The sequence below is a fragment of the Dipodomys spectabilis genome, unplaced genomic scaffold, assembly GCF_019054845.1.
Source record: "Dipodomys spectabilis isolate Male_0828 unplaced genomic scaffold, ASM1905484v1 ptg000598l, whole genome shotgun sequence".
NCBI classification, from domain to species: domain Eukaryota; kingdom Metazoa; phylum Chordata; class Mammalia; order Rodentia; family Heteromyidae; genus Dipodomys; species Dipodomys spectabilis.
In genome coordinates, this window is record NW_024871275.1 from 179,408 (window position 1) to 200,542 (window position 21,135).

Sequence of the window (21,135 nt, forward strand, 5' to 3'; positions counted from 1 at the left end):
ACATCATATCAGCAAAATTTGGGCATAATCAGTAGGAATGCTTCAGAAATATGGAGAAAAACAGTTTGGGACCAGCAAGTTAAAACAATAAACAGAGCAGCAGAATAAAATCCCATATAGATTCGAGGAAAACAACACTCTTTTTTTGCAATGTGAATTCAGAAGGCCATGTTCATTTAGAAGGTATCACAAGTTTGTACCTAAAATATTGCATTGATACATTTTATATTCTCATATATATTCTAAACCTAATTATTTATATTCTAATTCTATTTATTGGAATAAATATCAATTTATTTGTCAAATTATCAATTAAGTCTACTAAGTTTCATAGTGTGAAATATAAAATCATCACATATAAATGTAAAATACATAACTATATATAATATAATTAAAAGGTTCATGTTTTGCATTGTTCGGTTGTGGTTAGGGTATCAAAGGCAACTCTGTTTTAAAGTATTATTCCATTATCTCTACCTCAGTGTATGGTAGAGTTAAATCTAAAGCTTTACCATTTGTAGATTTACAGCCTGGAGGCAAAAAGAAACACTGTGGTCAAAACATTACCAATTTAGGGAGGTTGAGCTTTTCTTCATGTGTCTATTGGCCATCCTTCTTTCTTCCGAGAAGTTTCTCTTTAGGTCTTTTGTCCATTTATATATTGGGCAGTTGTTTCTTTGAGTATTTGTTGTTGGGGATTTAATTTTTTGAGTTCCAAGTATATTTTAGATATGAGACCCTTGTCCATTGTATGGCTAGTGAAGATCTTCTCCCAATCCGTGGGCTTTCTATTGATCTTGCTAGCTATGTCCTTTGCCATGCAGAAGCTCTGCAACTTCATGCAATCCCATTGTCCAACCTTTCTTTGATTTGTTGTGTTTCCGGGACTCTATTAAGAAAATTTCGGCCTGCGCCAAGGAGACCTAGGGTTTCTACTATTCCATCCTGTAATGTTTTCAGAGTGTCTGATTTGACTCCGAGGTCTTTGATCCATTTGGAGTTGATTCTGATGCAGGGTGATAATGCAAATCAAAACAACATTGACATACCACCTCACCCCAGTTAGAATGGCAAAATGAAGAACTCTAATAACAACAGATGCTGGAGGTTATGCGGACAGAAGGGAACCTTACTGCATTGTTGCTGGGAGTGTAAACTTGTTCAACCACTTTGGAAAGCAGTATGGAGGTTCTCACAAAACTTCACATAGAGCTCCCCTATGACAGAGCAATCCCACTTTGGGGCATTTACCCAAATGTTTACAAACAAGACCACACTATAGCTACCAGCACACCTATGTTAATTGCAGAATTATTTACCATAGCTAAGATATGGAACCAACCCAGATGCCCCTCAGTAGATGAATGGATCAAGAAAATGTGGTATATATACAGGATGGAATTCAATGCCTCCATCAGGAAGAATGACATTGACCCATTTGTTAGGAAATGGAAAGGCTTGGAAAAAATTATATTAAGTGAAGTAAGCCAAGCCCAAAGAAACATAGGTCCCATGGTTTCTATTATTTGCAATATCTAGTATATGTATGAGTCAAGCAGAAAAGGTCAGATAATGTGATGTTAGGAAAATGAACCCTTAGATATGTATTTAGATGTTTTTTTTCTTTCATGCATTTGTTTCTAACGCACTTATAAGATTATCTCTTTGTTGCTTTCTATGTCCCTCCTCCACATTATAACCCCTGCTTTCACTATATTTGATATCAGTATAATTTGTAAAGGAGAAGGGCAAAAACAAGTCGTTTAAGGATAGTGGTGGACCCGTTGCAACAATGAGAAGTACAAGTTGTCATGTCGAAAACGAACTTTACAACTTTGGTGGGGAGGAGGGTTGGGTGGGGTCGGGGGGGGCAGGGAAGGCATGTGAAGGGTAAACAAAGGAGGAGGCTGCAATGCTTGATAAGAAATGTACTCATTATCTTGCCCATGTAATTGTTACCCCTCTGTACATTATGTTCACAATAAAAATAAAAATAATAAAAATCATTACCAATTTAAGGCCTAATAATGAAGAGAAATATATGGACTTCTCTTGCAACTATGAAAATATTTGGTGATAAAATGGCAGTAGTGTAAGTTCCTGCCTGGTTGGAAGGTAGACAGGTCAAGACATTAGGTAATCATGCATGTGAACAATTTTTCACCTTCTTGGCTTTAGCTACTTTTGAAATGGTAGGTATCATAAACAAACATATTTTGATAAAATGCCTTCTAGTATGAACAGTTCTGGCTAAACTGTTCATCTCTCTATGATCCCTGTAACTAAGATTAGTTTTGTTCCAGTAATACAATCTATGCTGTCAGAGTAAGATATTCTGGTTGGTCTGTTCTTTCATGGAAGAAGGGTAAAGGGTCAGGTAGACATTTGTGCCAATAAGACCTCATTTGGGAAAATTTCAGCTCCATATATTTAGAAGTAGCTCTTAAACAAGGCTTACTTTGAATCCATTGGCTTCACAGAGCTAACACAGTTGGATAAATAAGTACTTGAAAAAGCCGTCTCCTTTGGACTTAGCTATAAATACTTGAAAGTATGATCAGATTCTAAATGAAAAAGACTTAAAATAGTCATTGACAAAAAGATTGCAAATGTGAGCAATCAACTGAACAACATATTTTTTTCAACTATTCACAGAATTTTAGGGAAATAAGATTAATAGCATTTTTAGGAACAATAAGGTTCCCTTGTTACAAATAGGCACCTAAGCATATAAGCCTGTATAAATATTTCATCATTAACTACTTAAATTTACAGGATACTACATTCTTCAGCAGCTTGTATACCAAAATTACAACAATACAGAGATTAACATGGCACTTGTACAACGATGATATGAAAATTTGTGAAGTATTCAAAATTTTTCATTCTTCAGATGCAAGAAATGAAAAACAGCTATTAAAAAGTTGGTTGGTTACAAAATTACAAGTGTAACAATACACGTAATTCATATAATTAAAAGTTACTTTGACATCAATGTATTAAATTTTCACCTTAGAAAGGCCTTTACATAGCATAACCTTTACACAACTTTTGAAATTAGACAATATTGTCGTTTTATCCCAAAGAAATATAATACTATAATATCAAATGCAGTTTCTTCCAAGTGGATCTTCAGACCTGGTTTGACATATTGGTGACAGTTCCAGTGTATTTTTGCTATCTCAATTTCCAGCAGCAAGATGCAAGGGGGTCAAGAAGCCTCTAGTTTGGGCATTGTTATCTGCATCATGAAGAAGAAAGAAGCCACTCTGGTATTATTACACGTATATGCACTGTGCAGGGGTGTCCAGCCATCTACAGTTATTGCATGTGCCCCTTGAGCCACCAACTCATGGACAATGTCTAAGTGTCCACTGTAGACTTCCCGATGAAGAGGGGTATACTCATAGTCATCCCTAGTATTCACATGAGTGGCCTTTTTGGAAAGTATTCTCTGCACTGTAGTAAGCTGGTTATTTTCAGCAGCCCAAAGAAGAAATTTGCTTGGATCCTTCTCCATTTTTTTTCTTGCAATTGTTACCATTCCTCACTTTTTCATCTTGTTCCTCATCTTCATCAGAATTTCCTAACCAAATACTTTGAGTGCTAGTGGAAATGAGGTGTCCATGTATTTCCTTAATAGTTCATGTTGGTTGAACTGGTCAGAAATATCTGGTGAATTTTCTGCGTATGTAATTTCACCATGATTTATTTTCTTTTTCCATTTTTACTATTCAAAATTATTCTAACTGGAGATTAGGGAATAAATACAGAGCAGAGGAAAGATGTTCCTCCATATTCAAAGGTACAGACTGAAAATGAGGACCAGTGGTGTCTTCATGTGGAACTTCTACTAGGAATGAGAAAATGTGAAATAATGCCTCCTATATAAATGATGTGGGAAATGGCAGTGCAGAAAGTGAAATGATGCAACCCAAAATATAAAACAATATAAATAAGGATAATTATGGAATAATCATATTATCTATGAGAGCCATGAAAGAGAGAGATGAGCTATCCACAAAATCCATGCCTCTGATCAATTTATAGAACAAGCAGAAATTTGTTTTAAAAAAGATGGAAATAGAATTTATGTATTTACTTGAAATTAGTAAATACCTTTTTAATAGCCTACATAAGAATCTAAATCCTTGATAGTACTAGTAACAGATCTGACTGAAATCAGTTGAATCACACTTTTCCTGTACAATGAAGGAATAGGTACAGGCTAGGAAAGCAGCTAGAAAAGGCAGGCCGATTGTATCTGTGAGAAAACTTTGTGGAAACTGGTATTGAGGATTACTTACTGGTGACCCACTTGCACTGGAAGCATGACTCTGAACTCTTGCTTGCTGATTCTGAACTATTGCTTTGATCATTATATTCTCCAAAAAGAAAAAGTCAGAATTGATAACAAAGGACTACTAATACATTTTGACTTTTCATTAAGCATCTTCAATCATCAAAATCACATGAAGACAATAGACAGGCCTATTTTTTTAGATGAAAACAAGTGTCTTTAGAAAAACAAGGAATTTAAGTAGTCTTCCAAAGGTCTTCTATTTTACTTACTGCATTATACATTTTTCCTAATGTTGAGTAACAATAAAGAATGGATCTATTAGAAAGCTCTTAAAGCTCATCTGTTCAATAATGAGTTCTCTTACACTATATTATGGTGTTTTTTTGTATGGTCTTAGGAAGAAATTTACATTACTAACTTGAATTTGTGACAGGACAATATCATGACTGTACATCTTTCTTCTATACTCTTAGTTTTACATTATTACCTTAATATGTGCATTAAATAAGTATAGAGGAAAAATTAGAAGCCACACTGGTGGATCATGGCTTTAATCCTAGCTAATCAGAAAGAAGAAATTTGAGAATTGTGGTTTGAAACCAGACCAAGAAAAAAAAGTCCATGAGATTTTGATTTGAAAGTAACCAGCAAAAGCTAGAAATGGAGCTACGGTACAAGCAGTGAAATGGTAGCCTTGAGAAAACTAAAACAAAAAAATAACAAATTCTGGGACAGAGCCAGGCCCTGACTTCAAGCTCTAGTATTAGCAACAAACTAATTAAGTAATTAATTAATTAAAAATAAATTAAGTGGCCGGGCGCTGGTGGCTCACGCCTGTAATCCTAGCTACTCAGGAGGCTGAGATCTGAGGATCGCGGTTCAAAGCCAGCCCAGGCAGGAAAGACCTTGAGAATCCTATCTCCAATAAACCACCAGAAAACCGAAAGTGGCGCTGTAGCTCAAGTGGTAGAGCGCTTGCCTTGAGGTGAAGAGCTGAGGGACAGCACCCAGGCCCAGACCGACAAAAAAAAAAAAATAATAATAATAAATTAAGTGGTCACATGTGGAGAAAATGCTTGGGGATATCACCCAGCCTCTTATTTCAAAAACTACAATCTACCAAAAAAATGTATTTAATTAATACCTGTGTAAATAGAGTATTTTCATCACCCAAATGCACATCCATGCTCAGTTACCTTTGCAAAGTAACTCTGTTATGTCTGGAGTACCACATAACATTATCACTTAAGTAGAAAGCATTGCAACATGGGTTCACTCTATCTCTCTAATGGATTTTTCTCCACACAAATACTCAAATCTTACAATTATTCAAATTCTTTGAAGTCATAGCTTTTTTCTTTAACATCCATAATATTAGAGTTTGAATTTAGTGTCTTGTGTCTCCTAAATGGGTGTTCTTACCAGTTTGTCATGCCCCCAGCCCTAAATTATCCAGATTAATTTTCAGATAGAATCTGGCTTCCTACTTGTGTATGATCATGGGCTCAGTCCACTTGATGTTATTCTTCCTGGAATTTAGAATAACAGGTGTCTGGCATTGTGTACAGATCTTTATGTCCAGTCTGGGCTTTAACCACTATCCTCACAACAGTAGACTCCCATATAGTCAGTTTTTTCATAAGCTTATCATAGCTGATTTTTTAAATAAATCTTTGCATTTCCTGCAGGTTCTTGAGTACTGAATTAACTTGTTTTACTTGGGTTGGTTTGTTTCATTTGAATATATGTATTCAGTCGTTCCTCACCTTCCTTTGGTTTCTTTCACTCAAGTTCTTACCTAAAGTGCTGAGAAACCAATTCTTCTTTCTCAAGATAGTCTAGGTGAACTTTATTTATTCCAAAGCAATTTCAGTAATATTTAAACATCTTCATATCTATGAATGGTATACAAATGCTAATCACTGAGAAGGGTCAGTTTATTTTAAGAGCACTCTTTGGCATTCACAGACTTATCATGAATTATACCAATATAATAAAACTCAGATGCTGGCCAGGAGAAGAAAAACCTATTACTAATTGTTTGACAGAGGCTTCCCTTCTCGTGAATGAAATATGCTCCTTGATGCAGGGTTTCACAGAATCATATTGCTAGGGAGAGCCTAAAAAATCAGCTAACACTACAGAGTTGAGGGAGATTACTTGAACTCTTGAATAATTTACTTTTATGTCAAATAAAAACAGGCTTCCAAAAAGAGAGTAGACTTTAGAGAAACATGATGAGTTTTATGTAAATAGGTGCTTAGCTGACTTTGTTAATTGGTGGACTGATACAGGGAAATAAAGTACAGCAAGGTAAAAAAATAAAGAACTCTGCATTGAAATACTCATTTGTGTGTGTGTGTGTGTGTGTGCGTGCACACATGTGCGTGTACACACACACGCATGTGCATTGCTCATGCATGCATTATTCATTGCTGAGGCTTGATAGTGCCTAGACACTATCCCAAAGTTTCTGTGGTCAAGGATAGTGGTCTAACACTTGAGCCACTACTCCACTTATGGTTCTTTGGAGATAATCACATGTATTGTCATGATTGGACTGGCTTTGAACAGTGGTCTTCATATCTCAGCCTCCTGAGTAGCTAGCTAAGCTGATTCAATCTCTGAGTAGCTATTTAAAATGCTGCCTGTCCTCTATGCTTCACTGCTGTTTTATACTTTTCCTGAGGTAATCACAAGTCTAAGTCATATATGTCTAATTGCTTAAAAATATTTACTGCTTGGCAGCAGGGCTCCCAACTGTACTCTTAACTACTTAGGAGGCTTGAGAACAGAACCCAGGCCACATTTTAGTGGACTTCCTTAATCTATAACTGGGTGCATTGGATCATTTCCACCATCCTGCACTATCTAGAGACTAAAATTGGAAGGACTGCAGGAATGATGGTCTGGTAGATAGTGCAACTCTGATGCCTTTGATGATGGGAAGACTAAAAGAACAGATCAGGTGCATGTTCTTGTGGAAAGGGAACCCCTATCCTAAAATTAACAACTGATATGATGCCAGCCTAGCAAGAACAATACGCCAAGTTGAAATCCCCACCAAAATATGTATATACCTTAACATCCAAAACATAGTAGAAAATGTTGTTTGCTTAATATAATCTTTATCTGATTATCATATGATGTGACAGAATAGTTTCTTCGTTGAACTTACGATATATTTAAAAGGATCTAGAAAATTCTTTCTCACTTCTAAAGTGCAAACGAATGGCAAATTGCCTCATTTCTTACATATTTGACTACCACTAAAAATTTGTCTAATGATTATTATAGTAATATGTTCTGATTTATTACTTTACTGTGTAATAGTTTTTAAACTTTTTGCTTCTCTGTTGAAGTTTAAGTATTTAAATTGTATCATCAAAATATATTCCTTGGGTACTTGGGGCAGTTCTTTACTAAGTTTTTAACCAATGGCTTCTCAGAATTCTTTTCTTATTGTTAAAATATTGTACAGAGGGGTTACAATTACATGGGCAAGATAATGAGTACATTTCTTATCAAGCATTGTTGCCTCCTCCTTTGTTTCCACTTCCCATCCCTCCCCATCCCCTCCTCTCCCCCCCCTACCCAATCCTCCGCCCCTCCATAGCCAAAGTTGTAAAGTTTGGTTTTCGACATAACCTCTTGTACATCTCATTGTTGCAATGGGCCCACCTGTATCTCTATTTAAACAATTTGTTTTTTCCCTCCCCCTCCAAAAATTATACCAACAGCAAATACAGTGAAAGCAGGGGTTATACTGTGGGGGAGGGACATATAAAACAACAAAGAAATAATCTTATAAATATGTTAGAAATAATCGCATGAAAGAAAAAAAAATTGAATACTTATCTTGGGGTTCATTTCACCTAACATAAACTTATCTGACCTTTTCTACTTGACTCAGACAAATTCTAGTTATTGCAAATAAGGGAACCATGGAACCTATGTTTCTTTGGGCCTGGCTTACTTAACTTAATATAATTTTTTCAAGTGTTTCCATTTCCTAAAAAATGGGGCAATGTCATTGTTTCTGATGGAGGCATAGAATTCCATCTAAGAATTCTTTTTTTTTTTAATTTAATTTTATTTTATTTGTGAACATATTGTACAGAGGGGTTACAATTACATGGGCAGGATAATGTGTACATTTTTACCAAGCATTGCAGCCTCCTCCTTTGTTTACCCTTCACCTCCCTTCCCAGCCTCCCCCTTCCCCCCCAATCAAAATCCTTCTCCTTCCCCCCTTACTCCCCCCTCAGCCCCCCCCCCGCACCGACGTTGTAAAGCTCCTTATGGACATGACAACTTGTACTTCTCATTGTTGAAACAGGTCCACCTGTATCCTTAAACAATTGGTTTTTCCCCATCTCCTCCACAAGTTATACTGACATCAAATATAGTGAAAGCAGGGGTTATACTGTGGGGGAGGGACAGACAAAGCAACAAAGAGATAATCTTATAAATACGTTAGAAACCCATGCATGAAAGAAAAAAACCTTAAAATACATATCTAAGGGTTCATTTTCCTGACATCACATTATCTGACCTTTTCCGATTGACTCATACATATACTAGATATTTCAAATAAGAGAAACCATGGGACCTATGTTTCTTTGGGCCTGGCTTACTTCACTTAATATAACTTTTTCCAAGTTTTTCCATTTCCTAACAAATGGGGCAATGTCATTCTTCCTGATGGAGGCATAGAATTCCATTGTGTATATATACCACATTTTCTTGATCCATTCATCTACTGAGGAGCATCTGGTTTGGTTCCATATCTTAGCTATGGTAAATAATGCTGCAATAAACATAGTTGTGCTGGTAGCTTTCATGTGGTCTTGTTTGTAAACATTTGGGTAAATGCCCAAAAGTGGGATTGCTGGGTCATAGGGGAGTTCTATGTGAAGTCTTTTGAGGAACCTCCATACTGCTTTCCAAAGTGGTTGAACAAGTTTACATTCCCACCAACAATGAAGTAAGGTTCCTTTCTGTCCACATCCCCTCCAGCATCTGTTGTTGTTAGAGCTCTTGATTTTTGCCGTTCTAACTGGTGTGAGGTGATATCTCAATGTTGTTTTGATTTGCATTTCTTTTATGGCTAGGGATGTTGAACATTTCTTCATGTGTCTATTGGCCATCCTTCTTTCTTCTTCCGCCATTGTTTGGCGAATAGATATTTAGAATTGTAATATCCTCCTGAAGGAGAGATCCTTTAATTAGTATGTAGCAACCTTCTTTATCTCTTCTCACGAATTTTAATTTGAAGTCTATTTTTTCTGATATTAGGATTGCAACTCCCGCCTGTTTATGGGGGCCGTTTGCTTGGTAGATTTTGTTCCAGCTTTTAACATTGAAAATGTGTTTGTTTTTACGGGCAAGATGTGACTCTTGAAGGCAGCAGATAGAAGAGTCTTGTTTTTTAATCCAACTAGAGAGTCTATGTCTCTTAATTGGAGAGTTCAGTCCGTTAACGTTAAGAGATAGGACTGAGAGGTATTTGGGAGTTCCTGCCATGTTATCTACCTTCTTGGGGGCTGTGAAAACTGGATTCTTCCTATGGTTCTTGGATTCTCAGTTTGGGTGCAGTTTCTTGGCTTTTATTGTGGTCTTGTTGGTTTTCTATGTGTAGGACACCATTAAGAATCTTTTGTAGGGCTGGTGTGGTGGAGATGTATTGTTTCAATTTTTCTTTGCTATGGAAGGTTTTTATTTGACCTTCAGTTATGAAGGAGAGTTTAGCTGGGTACAGTATTCTTGGTTGATAGTTGTTTGTTTTTAGGGCATGGCATACATCATTCCAGGCTCTTCTTGCTTTGATTGTCTCTGCTGAGAAATCTGAGGTGATTCTAATTGGTTTCCCTTTATAGGTGATTAACCTTTTCTCCTTGACAGCTTTAAGGATCTTTTCCTTGTTCTGAGTTGATCCTGTGTGGATTATAATGTGGCAGTGGGATGTCCTATTCTGGTCTGGTCTATTGGGGGTTCTAAAAGCTTCTTGTATCTGAATAGGCCTATCTTTTTATATGTTTGGGAAGTTCTCTGCTAGGATCCTGTTAAACAAATTCTCTAGACCATTAACTTTTGTTTCTAGGTGCTACTCTACACCCATTATCCTTAGATTAGGCCTTCTGATGGTGTCTTCCAGGTGTTGGATAGATCTATCATATTTCTTGGACTTGTCTTGGATAGTTGTATGTTCTTTCTCTATAATATCTAGGCTGTCTTCAATCCCTGATATTCGATCTGCATGTTCTAACCTGCTGTCAAGACTCTCTACTTTGTTTTTTTATCTCTTTTCCTTCCATTTGGTCGGCTTTGATGGCTTCAAGTTCTTTGTTGAAGCTCTGTTTTAGGTCTTGCATGAATTTCTTTACTTCCTTAATTTGGTGTTCAGTGTTTGTTTTCAAATCACTTAGTTGATTGGTTATGGTTTCTTTGGACTCCCATTCCTTCTGTTGGGTTCCATTCAGCATTCCCTTTGTGGTGTCCCTGACTTCCTTCAGCTCTTTGTTAATGGATTCCATGAATACCTTTAGTGATCTTTGTGTATTTTCTATCTGCTCTCTCAATTCCTGTATTACTGTTTGATCAGCTTCCTCCCGTTCATGGGATTCCTGCAGTTCTCTTTGAGTGTTCTCAGCATGCTCAGGCCATTCCTCCCTTTCTCTTTGTGTATTCTCAAGTTGCTCACGCAAATCTTGTATCAGTTTTTGAGTAGCTTCCTCACGCTTATGATATTCCTGTATAAACTTTTGGGATGCCTCCTCTCTCTCCCTATCACACTCATACAGAGTCCTTTGTAAGTTGTCAAACTTTTCATTTATCATGTTTGCCAGCAGTATTTGTAGAGCTATTTGGGAACTTTCCTCTGGATTATTCATTATCTGTTCTGTCCCCTGGTTATCAAGATTGGGAATTGAGATAACTGGATTTGCCATTTTTCTTGTGTTTTTTTGGCTTACTCTGCCCATTTAAGATGAAAATAACACCAGTGTTGTGCTAGAACACTATCTTAAGGCAACCATCAACCAAAGTTTGCATTTGTACAGTCAATAGTCTACAGATACAATCTAGTTCAACAGATACATCTAGTCAGCATCAAACAACTATATGTTAATGGGCTTTGAACCGCAGAGAAGAATTTGGAAAACCAGAAATTATTAGGGTTAGGGAGAGATGTGAGTAAAAATTAGGAATAGATTGGTGTGGGGAGCCACAGGGAGAGTTAACTATGTCCTAATCTCAATGCAGGAAATAGGTTGGGTAGGATGCAAGTAGAGAGAGAGAGAAAAAGATGAAAGGGAAAGGGAAATGGAAAGAGACCAGAAAAAAATAGAAACGTAAAAATTAATATTATTATGGAGATTAAAAGACAATCTATTTAGAGGGGAATGTGAATATATTGGGAGAAGGGGAGGGACATAGAAGAGATGTGAAAAACTTAAAAAATGCTTAAAATATTATATAGGTATAAAGAGGTAGTACTGCTATTAATGAATTTAAGTCTCAGAGGTTTTGAATTGAGTAATAAATTTGTGGATTAAGTGTGTACACAATGGGAGATAGGGTCTACTAGTTAACTACGGGTTTATCTGAGGATGTGCATGACAAGAGTTAAGTCACATAAAGAAGAACAAAAGAGAGGAAAAGGTGAAAAGGATAAGAAAGGGAGAAAAAAAGAACAGAAGTTCAGTAGAGCTAAACAAAAAACAAAAAGATAATTAAAAAAGAAAGAAAAAGAGAAAGAAGACAAGAAAAGAAAGAAAAACGCACATTCACGTATTCCTAAAATAAAAATTATAAGAGGGAAAAAAAAAGTTACTGGAAAATAATTTTTTTTCAAAAAAGGCAAAAATTAAAGATTAATAAAAGTTTTAGAAAAGAAAAAATTTTTTATATATATAAGGTACCAAAAAAAAAAAAATAGAAGAAAAAAAAGTTCTTTGATTTTTTTTTTATTTTTTTGGGGGAGGTGTGGGAAGAATCCTGTATCTCCCTTGTGTCTGTAATCAGCCTCTTGTTGGAGTCTCTGGTCTGTTGAGGTCCTGTGGCTTGATTGGTTTCTTAAGTCAGTTTGTTCAAACAGGCAGAAAAATGCTCTGTTTTACCCAAGATTTTGAGATCCCCCTCCCAGGTTAGTTTACTGGGAGGGTGATCTGCTTTGAGAATCACAAAGGAGGGGGATGCAGAGATGAGGCTAGGTTCTTGGTAGAGTTGAGGCCTTTCAACAAACAGTAGCTTTTCCCTGGGGCTATTTTGTGAAAAACTCACAGAGCCCAGCCTGGAGCCATTCTCAGGGTTTCTATTTTTCAATTGATTGTGGAGGCTGCTAGAGGGAGGGGCAGCCTCTGGCTCTGGTTACCCAGTGGGGAAAGCTACTCCTATGGCTGGCGCCTGAGCTGGGTGACTTTTCCCTGGATGGAGCTGAGTCTGACAGGTCACTTCACCATTAAGTTCTTGTGACCTGCTAAATGACTAGTTTTATTCCAAGGCCTGAGTTGGAGCTAGCAGCTCCTCTGAGCTTTGAAGGTATCCAAGATGGAGATCTCTGGTACTGGGGGGGAGGGGTGGCCTTCCCTCCTCTGCTCCCTGAGAAGGAGTGAGGACGTCAGGCTTCTACTCACGCCGAGTCTTGGTTCCTGGGTCGTCTGGTCTGCAAACTGCAGGATGAAGATGTCCGCTCCTTGTCGGTTCTTGCTGGTGTTGAGTAGAATCCGCTCGCTTGCTGGGTCTGGCTCCTTCGTCCCGGACTCTCTGTGGCTCAGGTATGGCCGCGGCCACCGCCGCCACAGCCACTGCTGCCGCCGCCGCGGCGGCTGCTGGCAAGTGCTCAGATGTGTCTCCTTGCCTTAGCTTCCCCTCTCTTGCCTAACTCTCTGTCCTGTGATGGCACACTTGGTGTGATTCTCTGGCTTAGGACTGTTCATTGGAACTCTAAAACTGCTTTCTATGCGAGAGCTTGTTCAAATTCCAGCTTCTCCTCCGCCATCTTCCCGGAACTCCCCATCTAAGAATTCTTAATTGGTATATTATTTGGTTTATTTTTAATTTCAATTTAATTTTATTGTAAAGGAAATTTACTTAGGGGTTACCTTTTCATAAGTAAGATAATGAGTACATTCCTTATGGAAGGAACATTGTTATCCCCTCCATCGATTTTTTTGTACACTCATACAACTACTGATTCTTTTGCAATTGCTATTGATCAATGGGTACTTTTTCTTTCTTTGTTCATGCATTTATATTATAAAATTGATATACAGAAGGTTTACTTGTCACCTAAAGAGTACACTTCATTTTATTTTCTAAATTTCAAATTTTGAACTTAATTACTTATTTTCTTTTGTTTCATTAGGGTAATTCTTTTTTCAGAGCTATAGGATTAGTTAATTTAATTGCATGATTTTCACACATGTAAATTAATCAGACACATATATTTTGCTTTTAAAATATTTAACATGTGAATATATAAAATTATTTTCTTAATTTTATATCATTGGTGAACTTAACTAAATTTATTTTCTTATATTTCTAAACATATTTTTCCAGGTCACAAATACTAACTGTATTTTCAAGAAGCACATACTTTATTAAGAAAGGCTTCATTACCTGGTCACTTTTTGAAAATTTAATTTCTTGTACTTGAATTTAAAAAAGTTTGAGCTGGGCATGGTGATTTGTGGCTTCATTTTCTAGCTATAGGAGGAACTGCAAATAGGTTTGTAATTCAGGAGAGCCTGGGAAATTATGAGACCTTATTCTAAAAATATCCATAGTGAAATGATTAGAGATATAGCCATCCATAGCGAGATATGGAGCACGCACCTGGATATCATATTCTAAATCTTGAGTTAAAACACCAGTAATCTCAATCTTTTGTCAAAATAAAATAATACATGTTCCAAAATGTTTATTATTTAAAACTTGTTTGCAAAGGTTCTCATGTGTTCTATTTCTTAATTTTCAATTTACTTAATCTATAAGAATCCAAGTGTACTGTCTTTTATTTCTCCTAAACTTTTAAATAGTATGAGCAATATTATTATTTCATATATTAACCTTCTTTTACTATTTGTGATAATTTCCTCTGTTTATTATGATAATATCAATATTCCAAATGTGTGTACGTGATGTGTGTGTGTGTGTTTGTGTGTGGTTTCTTTCTGTCTTTTGAAACAAAATACTAATGGCATACAGCTCCTGTATGGTCCATCATTCTGTCCCCTCTCACTCTCCTCTGTAGTACAGCTCTCAAGTCATTATCATTCAGCTTTATTATGCTGTAGTGTTATCTAAATTTTAACTCATTCCTAAATTAATTTTAGTGGCTTCAAGCATTCTCTAAAGACATTTTTCTATATATAATATCTGGGGCCTTGTGTTTTCACAAGGTGCAAAATATTAGTAACTATCAAACATCTAGATAACTGTGTTATTGGCTATTGGTCCACCTGCTCAATAAACTCGCATGTAAGTTCAAGGAATACAGATCATTCAGAACAATCTTGTAAAATGGTGTAACTTGAGCTCTCATATTAGATTTGAATCTTATTACCATGTTTAGTAGTTAGGACAAAATAGCTCTACTGTAAGAACAGACACACAGAAGAATGTAACAGATTTATCAAAAAAAATTCTTAGTTTTATGGTCAAAAGATTTTTAAAAGGATGCTATGAACTTTATCAAATAAAAATAGAATTTTAAATAGGTGTATTGGCACTATTGCTTCTCTAGATTTAAAGAATGATCTTGGACTACTACCTTAAACATTATACAAAAATTTGTAATAAGAAATGATTATCAAACTAAATGTGAGATATAAAAACCGACAATATGTAAATGTAAAAATTCATGACATTGGATCAGTAAAGGTTTCTAAACATTTGACATGGAAAACATTAGTGGCTAAAGAAAAGCAAGAATAAACGGGTTAATATTAACTGATGACCTTTCATAATTCTATGAAAGAAGTGAAAACCTATCCAACCGACAGAGGGCACATATTTGTTAATGCTACAATGTTAATTTGACAATGATCCTGAGTCTTAACTACTTTTATATCTTCTAATTACATATAAATTTTTTCCTGAACAGGTTATTTCTTTAAAGAACATATGTAAATTAATGGTCAATAAGAAGAGCAAATGAATTAAGCTCCTCTTTAGTAACTAAGAAAAAATAAAAATAAAACTCATTTCTATGACCATAATATAAAAAGATGACAGAAAATATAGTAATGCATTTGTGGAGAAATTGATATACTCTAGATAGCAGAATGATTTGTATAATACTGCAATCAATTTTTCAAGCAAGTTTTCAAGTCTTCTAAAGGTCAAAGAGAATTGTATATGATCCAGCCATTACACTTCTATGTATTAGTAAAGAGAAGTAAAAAACTCATTTGGACAGGGAATGTAGTTCATTGACAGTGCACTTGAATAATATGTGTGACAATCTGGAAATAATCCCCAAAACAAATTTTGAAAAGACACACTATAAAGGATATATGGAGGACAAATTCCTGTAACTTAATTTTGTATCTATTTTAATGTCTGTTCTAAAATTTACAGCATTTCTTTTTTATTTATTTTATTTTATTTTTATTATTGTGAACATACTGCACAGAGGGGTTACAATTACATGGGCAAGATAATGAGTACATTTCCTATCAAACATTGTAGTCTCCTCATTTTTTTACCCTTCACATCCCTTCCCAGCCTCCCCCCACCCCCCATCCAATCCTTCCCCCCCCCCCCCCACCAAAGTTGTAAAGTTCGTTTTCGACCTGACAACTTGTACTTGTCATTGCTGCAACGGGTCCACCTGTATCCTTATTTAAACGACTCGTTTTTCCCCTTCCCCTCCACAAATTATACCGACACCAAATACAGTGAAAGCAGGGGTTATACTGTGGGGGAGGGACATACAAAGCAACAAAGAAACAATCTTATAAATGCGTTAGAAACAAATGCATAAAAAAACATTTAAATACATATCTTAGGGTTCAAAAACATTTACAGCATTTCTATTTGAAGAAATGCAAATTTGTGAAAATTAGGCTTGGAAAACCTCTGATTGTACCCTTCACTTCCAAAGCACTAAAGTGTATACAATAAAAGGAGATAAATATATTACATGTGAATTTCATGTCAGCAATATATATATATATATATATATATATATATATATAGTTAAAAATAATTCACACAAATTGCAGAATACCTAAAAAGATGGTTTCGTTGTTGGCTAAAAATTCTTTGTAAACTACAGTTTTTAAAACAAAGATGTGATTCTGTTTATTTTGGTTTTTTTTTGAGTTTATACAGAGATAACTCAATCAAAAAGTGTATGTGATAACTGAAATATCTAGGAATTATGCATCACTTATAAGTAATTGATAACATTTTCTGGAAGAAACTTTTAGTAAATGACAGAAGACCCAAATCTATGCATGTACATTTTATGAAAGCCATGTTACTTGCTCAATCCAATTGCTTTCCTCTTTTTGATAGAAAAAAAGTATTCTCAAGATAAGAGCAAACAGCAGTGAAAAGAAACAAAATACACAATCATCTTGATTTATTTGTGAAAATAACAAATGAAATAAAACAATTCCACTTAAGAAACTCCAACATTAGTATCTATGAAGGTGTTCCTGAATGCCAAGATCCATTGAATTTTTGGAATTTTAATTTCTACTAACATATGAAAACTCGAACAAGAAAACAAATATAGTCTTAGAGCAAACCAGCCTTGGAATAATTTTCTTAATTGTTTTGAAATTACAAAAGAATTGATACCATTAAAATGATCCTTTCCTATGGAAACATTTAAAAATGTTTATCTCTTATTATAATTCAAATAACAAACAAGAGAAATTTTATATAATCATTGCAAATATCATTTTATTACTATCATAAAATAGAATAAATGACAAGACCCAATATATTATCATTATTATTAATTCCTAAACATTACTTAAATATCTTAAGCAATCTAAATAGTCATGTCTTTAACATAGAGGTAAATATTCCATACTTTTTTTTAAATAGAAGTTTTTTTTTTATTGTGAAAGTACAGTACAGAGTGGTTACAATTAAATAGGGATACAGGTGGACCCATTGCAACAACGAGATGTACAAGTCGTTATGTCGAAAACGAACTTTATTCTATAATTGTTACTTAACATTTTCCAGGGGCATATATTCATGTTTCTTTTTTTATTGTGAAAATACTGTACAGAGGGGTTAAAATTACATGGGCAAGAGATAATGAGTACATTTCTTATCAAGCATTGTTGCCTCCTCCTTTGTTCCCCTTCCCATCCCTTTCCATAAAAACCCCCGCCCTCTACCCAGTTCTCCCCCCCCATGCAGGCTAAAGAAGCTTTCTAAGAAATGTTCACAGTAGTTAAAAGATGTTTTTATGAAATTAATGTGATATATGTTGTTGTTCTTGTTCTTGTTCTTGTTGTTCTCATTGTTGTTTGCAAGGCTTGGGCATTGTCCCTAAGCCTTTTTATGCTCAAAGGCAGCACTCTACAACTTGAGGCACAGAGCTAATTCCTGTTTTTAGTGGTCAATTGGAGATAAGAATCTAACAAGTACTTTTTTGACTGGGATAGTTTTGAACACAATTCTAAGATCTCATTACCCAAAATAGCTCGAATTATAGGCGTGAGTCAATGGCACTTGGTTTGATGTATTTTTTAAATTTTAATTATGTTTTAAGATTTTTGTTTCACTATAATGTACATGGTTCTACACATAAATTTAGGTATATGTTTATATTTCTGGTGAAAAATAATCTCTAAAAATGTATGTCTTTCTACATACAATAAATATGTATATATGTGTGTGTGTGTGTATATATATATATATATATATGTATATATATATATATATATATTTCTGAAGACAGACTCCCTCTAAAATTTTTATGCTAATATTTATTTACCTTTTTCATTCAAAGATATACACTCTATTTTTCCGAAAGTTTCCTAGAATAAAATAACTAATATTTCAATAGAATGTAGAGTTTATTACGTTCAGGGGAATTTCAGATATACACATGATATTATAGTAAAATTTGCAGTATATTACTTGAAATAATTCTGTTCAAACTCATAAATACTTGTGTGTGGTGATGGGGAGAGAGGAAGTTAATTCATACTGGTTAGGAATTTGCAATACTTCAAAAATCTATTCCATAATTTGTTATAAGCACATAGTCAAGCTACCTGATATGCTTTAGTTTTATTGTTTATTTGTTCAAAATTTTAATATGGATGCATGCACAGTGGTAACACTAAAATTATTAATCAAAAGACAAATAATCACAAAATCATAGACACATATCAGACTTTCAATAGTTAGCACTTATGATGTTAATAATAATTTTGATGGATACGATGATGACCACAGTGTAGCCTGATAATGTCATTGGTGTAATTGAAAAGGAAAAAACTTTACACGTTTTTGAAGTTAGATTTCCCACATTGAATACATAGTAATAAACAGCGTTGGATTACATACAATAAGGATAACAAGAGGAGAGTCTCAATATCAATAAATACATTCACATAAACAGTCAGAGACCGTAAAAACTCTAATTCCTGCAGTCTCTCTAATGTATACTCACTTTTCTTGATGGTACTATTTTCTTATAAATAAAATTGTTTATTTCCACATTTTGATGGACTAAAGTGTAATTTTCAACTTAGTGGGTTTAGTTCAAATAACATTCTCATATAGATACTATTCAGTAACCAATGTTTTCAAATGATATATTGAGTATGTTCTTCAATACAGCTGTAAAGACATGACACAATTTACATAATACCACTTTCATATCTGTAGTTACCTAGAAAGGACATAGGCCTTAGAGTCAGGAGGTAAAACTTATTTTTATTTCTACATGAAACAATTTGTGACTTTATATCAACAAACTGAATTTCACTCTTTCCTTATTTGTAAGGTAAAGTGGAAAATGTAAGGACTCTTTTCTTTATTCTTGCTCTAGAAGTCAACAAATATATTCTTCATTATTTCTGTTACATTACATTGATTTACACATGAGAAATGTAAGGCCAACAATCAATGTAGTGAGTAAATAATGATACAAGAATATGTGTCTGAGCTCTTCACTCTGTGTGCTTACAAAGAGAGTAATTTGGTGATAGAGAGGACCAATATGAAAAGACTACGGGGGAAAAGCGTACTTTCGAAATGGTTGTTTTAGGACTAGGTGACAGTGAAGAGTAAATGAAACAGGCTGGTGTTAGGGGCATAAAAAGCAGTACAGAGAAATCATATTGTGTAAGTCGTTATGTCGAAAACGAACTTTACAACTTTGGTGGGGGGGGAGGATTGGGTGTGGGGTGCGGGGAGGATGGGAAGGGATAGGAAGGGGAAACAAAGGAGGAGACTAAAATGCTTCATAAGAAATGTGCTCATTATCTTGCCCATGTAAATCTAACCCCTCTGTACAGTATTTTCACAATTAAAGAAAGTCATAAAAGCTCCAAAAAAAGAAATCATATTAGTCATAAAAAACTGAGTAAATCTTGATCATTCATCTTATCTAATAGGAGGGAGTAGATGGGTAAGAAGAAATCTAAAGAGCTTCCACACGTTTGGCTGGTAACTGTGTTAGTGATGTTCTTAGTAATAAGAACCACAGGTGTTAATAATGGATTTAGGGGGAAAACATCTGATAGTTCTAAAGTTTATATTAAACAGAAGCAAAGGTAGGTCTGTTTAGACATCATCAAAATATCCACGATCATGAATAGGAAAAAAAAATAATAAAATTGGGGGCATTATTGGAGGGAAGAGGAAAAGGAAAGTTCTGACACAAGTGTGAGCAATGTGAGTACCAGTGTGGATAAGATTGGAAGAAAGAGATACATAAGGAAACAAAAAAAGTAGTAAACAGAGATTGACAGAATTAAAGGAAGGAAAGAATTTGCAGGAAGAACTTGAAGGAAATATGCTATTTGGATTTGAAAAGTAAAAGGACATAGACAAGTTCAATAAGAAAAGTGTTTTGGTGAAATTCATCTTGATAAAATTTTGAGATATGAATGTGAATCCATAAAATTCTGGATCCATGAATTCAACAGAACCTGTTGATTTTAAATGTTGGGAACAAATGCTTTTATCCTGACCTTAGAAGAATTATACAGATATAACTGTCATGAACTTTACTTAGAGGTATTCTGTGAATATTTTTTGAAGACTTTTTTAGCCAGGAGTTTATAGATTGAACTACAGCACAAACCAGCCTAATTTGTCCTACATTTCCAACGAGTGGCCCATATATCCACATCAGTTTGGAATTTTATTGAAATATCTTTAGATATGTTTGGATATCTTATCAGCCTATTCATTATAAATGTAGGAAAAATAACACCAAGTATTAGGTTGAACATACAGCTTTACTGATGTGACTGAAGACTCCTGGAATTGATTCTTCTTTAGAATAGAAAATGCTTCAATAGCCATTGACACATCATAACTGTCATATACTCTATTTAACTCTAGTTCTTGTTAGGGATATCTCCATGCTGAAATAACCGTGTCAATCAACCTGCCAGAAATTCTTATATGTAGGAAGTTCTCTTATAAACTTGAAACTTTATTGAATGGAAGAGCTCAGACATTACCCTCACCAGTAAGATTAAATGCCTAAAAAGATATGACATTTTGCTTTAATGCCTTTCTTTCATTTTCTCATACCCATTTGCAAGTAAGGAAGGATTGTGATGTAACAATAATACAATGGTGACTAGTATTAACACAACATCTAGGATCTAGTG

At 34.9% G+C, this 21,135-nt stretch overlaps 1 pseudogene; it reads left to right on the top strand.

The window, feature by feature from the left end:
• Nucleotides 1-2,783: 2,783 nt before the first annotated feature.
• On the top strand, nt 2,784-2,883 carry LOC122100728 (annotated as a pseudogene).
• Nucleotides 2,884-21,135: the final 18,252 nt, after the last annotated feature.